Source organism: Notamacropus eugenii, chromosome 3 (assembly GCF_028372415.1).
Source record: "Notamacropus eugenii isolate mMacEug1 chromosome 3, mMacEug1.pri_v2, whole genome shotgun sequence".
Lineage (NCBI taxonomy): Eukaryota > Metazoa > Chordata > Mammalia > Diprotodontia > Macropodidae > Notamacropus > Notamacropus eugenii.
Window position 1 is genome coordinate 104,788,208 of NC_092874.1, and position 6,813 is coordinate 104,795,020.

General features: G+C 39.5%; 1 pseudogene; it reads right to left on the minus strand.

Moving 5' to 3' along the window:
* Positions 1-4,766: 4,766 nt before the first annotated feature.
* On the minus strand, positions 4,767-5,731 carry LOC140531224 (taste receptor type 2 member 134-like; annotated as a pseudogene).
* Positions 5,732-6,813: the final 1,082 nt, after the last annotated feature.

The window sequence follows — 6,813 nt, forward strand, 5'->3', positions numbered from 1 at the left end:
TTTCTGGAAATGATGCAAATTTCCAAAAAAAACTAAAGGATTAAAGATTTCCAGGTGGGTTGAAAATTTTTTTTTTGTAAAGGGGGAGCTAGACCAAATAAGTTTGAGAACTGCTGATGTAAACCTCTGTATGCATCTCTCTGTTGTGTCTATATGGAAAACAACAACACAGAAATATCCTTCCCTGCAAATACATTTCATTCATTTTTATCATCACAACTCTCTTTATCTTCATCATATTCAATGTTAAGTAAGAAAAAAATAATAGGCCAAAGTCTGCAAGCCAGATTTAGTGTGGGGGAACTGTATCTAAGTCAATCAACAAGTATTTATTTATTAAGTATCAGCTGTGGGCAAGGCACAATACTAAGCTCTGAATTCAGACTACTATGATAAATAGACATAAATAAAGATGAAAGACTACTTACATGTGAGGTAACCCAGGTATAGAATACACTTGTGCTTAGCAGAGCAGGGAGTTTCTCTTCAGCTGTCCTAGGACTATCTCTGCTCTCTCCAAGCCTACTTTTCACTTTACAGTTTTTGTCTCCTTTTTATTACTCTTCTTGACTCCTTCCTATTTTTCTCTGAGTCAGACCTACCACTAACTGAATAACTGTGTTACTTTCGCCCCATAGGGCCATTACTTCCCCTAGTGGTAATACTAAGTGTTGCCTAGGTTCCTCCTAAGTCTATGATTTTATTTCTATTTTTACTATTCCAAATATTTAGATTCCCTCACTCAGTGATAAACTCAGATTTACCAGTCTTCTAAGGAATAAACTAATAGATTTTCAGACAAGGAGAAAGAAGCGGGGAGAGGAATGGACATTTCCTATCTCCATCTCTTATTTGTCCAAAACAAAGAGAAATATTTTCCTCTGTTATAGGGCATCTTTGTTGCATTGGTTTCCCATGAAAGGAAAAAGCCATCTTTCCAATACTAAGGTATCACCAGTGTTGCTATACAGCAATGGAGCACCTTTTTCTCTGAAGAACTACAAATTAGTATAATGAATGGACAAGAGAAAAGTACATGGTGAGCGTAAGCAAGCTTCAACATAGAATCGTTGAGAAACTGCAAAAAAAAAAGAACAGGAGTAAAGGATGTTATCAAGGAATTGCACATCAGGAAGAGAAGATAGGTTGATCACATGTATTGCGAACATAACTCTAAAGCCAGTACTCTCTTGGTGCAAGCTCAGTGTTGCGACTAAATGAGACACTGAACACTTAATAAAGGAGGAGGATTACCTTGCTCTGACAGAGTAAGAATATACAACATGGATATTAGCTTCTCTGGACATGGTCCTCCTCTCTTCCATGTGGAAACTTCATCTGGTCAACAAGTCATATGGATATGGTGACTCACATGATCTCAAGCACTCACCAAGCCTGAAAGCCTTTGATTCCACTGGGCTGGAAACTTCATTCTATCAGACCAGAAAGTTATGTCAGGGATGGTAGGACTGATCAAGTTTCCAAGGGGAAGAGGGAAGTCCTGGAAGTTGAGTCATTAAAATTCTGGTCATATCATAACATGGCAAGAGAAAAGTATAATATATAAACAGGCAGTGTGCACAATAGTATCTTCAATATGTTGAGAAAAGGTGAAAAATGTCTTCCTTCGTAACATTGGGCATACTCCCTATAAAGAACTTATGAGAGTACATTGACAAGATTATAGGAAATATATAATCATGGATAAAATGTGACCTGCAACACTGGTGGAGATTCCTAAATGGATAAGATCACAGGACTATTTGAGTATTTACAAGCCATACAGGCATTATTATATTCAAAAAACAATAACAAATAAATTCAAACAAGTAAATGCTTAGTTACTAATATGACACCTAGTTGGGCACTGTGAACAGTGGCTTAGACTGTTTGGTAGTAAGATCCATGTTATACTTGCTATCGATCAACTGCTTTCCCTACATGTCATATGAACCACAGTCAACCTAGCAACTTGGGCATCTCTCTAACCTTTAGGGAGCCAGCTACCATCTTCCTCTGGACCCTACCCCTTTGTAGATGCTATCCCGGACTCATATTAGTTTACGATTTGTCATGTGGATTACCCAATTAAATAAAAGGCTTGAAGTTCTCATACTGCTAGATCCCCCTTCTCGAGGCATAGTGGTTTGCTGATGACTTTAACCAGACTATTAGAAATTACTTAAACAAACAGCATTGATAGACCCAGCAAGAATGTTCCTGAACTGCCCCACCTCCATTACACCCCCTTCCCCAACCTCCAGGTAAGTCAAAAGTTAGAAGGTCAGTTCAGTGGAACTACTCCCCACCAGGAGCTAATAGAGACATTTATCCTAGGTTTTCACTCACAGGAACAACTCTTATGTAGATCAGTGCTCAAACACTGAATCTTCTCATCTCTCAGTGAATGGGGATGAGAAGGAGGGATTGTGCACAAATAAATTATATCACCTTGGATCTCAGCTCCAGACAGCCTCTGCTCCACATCTCAGGTATTGGTTCCATGAACTCAATTCATTTATGTCTCTGATCCTCTCAAACCATGGAAATAAGAGGAGGAATTTCCTATCATGAGCTGGCTATCAAAGTTCTGCTCAAACTTTAGAAAGCTTTAGAAAGAAGATGCCAATTCTGCTAGAAGAGTACCATGTTTTCTTTCTCTCTTCCTATTTTCAAGGCTGGTTTTCTCTGTCATTCCATAGCAGTGTAAGAGATACTTCCACTATTATCACCCCTAAAACTTTTTCCTATTGGGGACTACCCTAAAGGAGGATAGAACCAGGGCAGGACATTGCTAGAGTGATTGGGGTAAGGAGTTAGACAGTCTGGAACAATGTTATTATGCTTAAACTAAACGTATCTTACTTTTAATTCATTCTTTCAGCAAGCATTTATTAATCTACTATGTGTCAGATCCCCAACTGAAAGTAACCCCCATGAGAAAAAGGTTTGTTTCATTTCTTTTCTTCATCTCTACACCAGCTATGTGCAGTTGATCAACTGTTGGACCTGGAGTCAGGAAGACCTGAGTTCAAATCCAGCTTCACACACCTATTATCTGTATAACCCTGGGCAAGTCACTTCATCTTTGCTTGCCTCAGTTTCTTCTTCTGTAAAAAAGGATGGTAATAATAGCACCTATCTGCTAGAGTTAGTGTGAGGATAAAATAAGATGATACTTGCAAAGCACTCTGCAAACTTTAAAGCATTCTATAAATACTTGCAGTTTTTGTGTCCTACGGCATAATGGAGGCTTATTAAATTTTCTTAATTTAAGGTATTGTTTTAGGTGATAGAATATTGCTTTGTCTTTATTGGTGGGGGGGGTGGAGAGTAGACCTGGGATTTAATTAGTGTAGGGAAATCCTAGTGCAGATCAGTACCTGCTCTACAACCAATAAACTTAAAGAACTGTCTTGCACCCTGAGAGCTTAAGTCAGTTCTCTGAGTCACCCAGTCAGTATATGTCTTGGGTAAAACTTGAACACAGACAGGTCTTACTGACAAAGAAGTTGGATCCTCATCTGCTATTCCATTCTTCTGGGATCCAAGAACACAAACTTGTGACTTCAAGGAACTGATATTGAACTGGGAATAGAAAGTGTGTTTCAAGCTGAGTTTTGATAGGAATGGGAAAGCAAAACAAGTCAAGCCATAACTGAAAAAGTCTTTCAAGTGCAATCATCTGAGGTGAATCTAATGAGAACAGTCAAGTGTCTTGTCAATGGGGACAGAGTTGTGATTAGCTGGAGCCCATGATGCATTTCATGGACAGTGAGAGTGAATGGGCAGCCACTCTAGGTTTCTGAAGAGAGTGAAGATGGAGTAGCAAGAAATCCTGTTTCTCTATCACCTTGAGGTGGACAAAATGCCTTGCCCTGGGTATCCTCCTGAGGTAGGCAGAGAAAATAATATTATCCCCATGGTGTTTATATGTGTGTGTGTATGAATGTATGTTTATGTGTGTGTGCATACACATGCACATTGCACATATTTATAAAGCATACATTGCACACACACACACACACACACACACACACACACACACACACACACGATGATCTTTATTTTTTTTCCCTAGAAGAAGAAAGAGAAACTTAGAGAGCTAAGTGACTTGCCCATACTCATCCTTGGAGTAATTGAGGAGTATCTAACTATTCTTTACAGGATGTACACAGAGGCCAGTAAAAGGGATTGTATCAACATGTGGGCACAAGGAGTTTATAGCCCAGGACAGGGGCTAATCTTGTGGCTGTGGGTGTGCATATGAGAACAAAAGACAAGGAAAGGTAAAATCATAGTGAAGTGTATTCCAGACTGGGAATCAAGAAGAGCTAGGTTCAAATTTTGCCTCAGACACTTACCAGTTGTTTCACCCTGAACAAATCACTTGATTTCTCATGCCCTTAGTACCCTATCTGTACAAATCAGTCTGCAAAATAAAATTCAATTAACTATAAAATATTATAGAGGAAAAAAATGACAGTGTTTAGGCATGAATGAACTAGGTATTGAGGGAAAAGAATAAGAAGTTGAAAAGTCAGTGCCTAAATGACTGTATTGGTATCTTCAGTGCTTATAACAATGTCAAAATATTATAAGTACATAATTAAATATCTTTTTCCTTCCTTTCCATCTTTCCTCCCTTTTTTACTCCTCCTTTTCTTCCTTCTTTTCCAAGTCTTATGTGTCTATATCACAAACAGCAATTTTGGTAATGCTCAATATTGATTAATGATATTGAACAATTCAGAGCTGAACACCCCTCATGCAGCCTCATGGCCATGCAGCATCTTCTTCAGAATCCTTCTCAATTTTGAGATTTTCAGGAAGGCAGGATGGATGGAGATGCCAGAATAGGTCACTACCTCCCATACCCAAAATGGAGAGGTAAAAACTCAATTAGGTTCAAAGGTGGTGATGATCAGAGGTAGAACGAATGATGTATACAGGATGAAAAAGAAGAGGGACTTCAGGATTGTAATGTGGACCTGCATACTCAGATCCTAAGGACCAGCACTATGGTGCTACATATTTTTCAGGTGTCGGTACAGGGAGGAAATTAGCAAAATGGTGGAGGCAAAAAAGAAGAGAAAAGGAATGAACAGAATAAACATTTTCAGTCACATTAAAAAATGCCTCTGTAATGCTCCTTTGAGATCATCCAAAGTGGTCTTTCCTAAGTAATTTCCAATGACTGGATGCTGGAAAATATGATAGGTCTTTACAAAACATGAGATGAATATCAATATGGATATCAGTAGGGACCACAATAGTAGCCAGGGGACAAATTGGGAAATTCCCAGAGGATGATTGGGTGAGTGAAAGAAGAAATCTTCACACAGTAGAAAACGGTAAGCCAGATGGTGAACCAGAATGTGGTAATAATAATAAAATTCCAGAAAATGCCAAGGTATATAGTGCTATTAGTTGGGGACATATATGTGTAGAAGTTGCTAAGAACTGCCACCCAGTATAGAAAGAGAATGTATAACCTATTAGTTGGGGAGAAATATGCATAGAAGTTGCTTAGAACTGTTGCCCACTGTGGAAAGAAGCTGGAGATGCTCAGGCTGACCAGGACCATATCACTAGGGGGTAGCCTCCAACATCGCACCCACTCTCTGCCCAGCACTGTGATGATGAAACCATTTGCTATGATTCCTGCCATAGATTCCAAGAGAAAGATAACCATGAAGAAGAGAACAAGTAGGTTGGGCATTCTTTCTCTGCTGAGATTCTGATGCTCCAGGACATCTTCCCTAGAAGAGATCTGATAGGAGGACAGACTCCCCAAGCAGCCTTCTGTGCTTTTTGCAGGAACCTAGCTGGAAGAGACAGAGGAGGATCAGGAGGACACTATGTGTGCCTGATGTGGATTAGAAAACAATCCTACCACCTCTATGGATACAAATCTGACATAGATCATTCACTGAACCCAGTCTCTATTTGTTTATCCCTAATCAGAGCCAGTGCCAAGGAAATATCTGGATATGGGCTACTGATCCTGGCACCTTTCAAGAACCCCCTTCTTCCCTGTCCATCCTTCTTGCCTTCCTTAAGTCTATCTCTAAGGTTCCACCAGATTATCTTTTGTTCTTGTAGTGATGCCCTTATCTACCAATTCCCCCCAGTCCCCCACTATTAAACATCCTCTTGTCTATGATGTAAACACTTAGTTTTCCATCTGTGCTCTGGATTCACACATCTATTTTCCTCTCTGTGACTAGTGTATCATATCCTACGTTATAGGTGTCCAGTTGACATTGAGCTACTTATTGCATCCTTTTGAGCCCCACCATTCAAACAGTTCTGAATCTCTCTAACAATCACTCAACCCACATCTCTCCATCTTTTCCACAAGAGTAGCATTAAGTAATACCTCTGCATTAAGTTGTTCCTGATTCCAGTCAATAGCAAGGCCCTGGGGGAATGTGAAGCAAGACTGGTGAGTTTCTATGAAAGGAAAAGGAAAGGGACAGGATAGGTTTCTACTCAGAGAAAAAAGTATCCTATAAGGTTAAGTACAGGAGTAGGGAGGGCAGGTTATCTGAGAAGCTGGGGATAAGTAACTGCGAAGTTTTTGAGTAACTGAAAGGGAGAAGGAGTGGTAGGCTGGCATGGAATGAAAGCACATACTTCTCCTATTTCATTTTAATCAGGGCCAGTTCTGCTCTATAAGTAAAATGAGAAGCAATGCAATACAATAGAAAACATACTGGATGTGAAATCAAAAGGTCTGGATTCAAATCCTGGCTCTACCAATAACTACACTTCCAAACATTTCTAGGCCTCAATTTTCTCACCTGTACA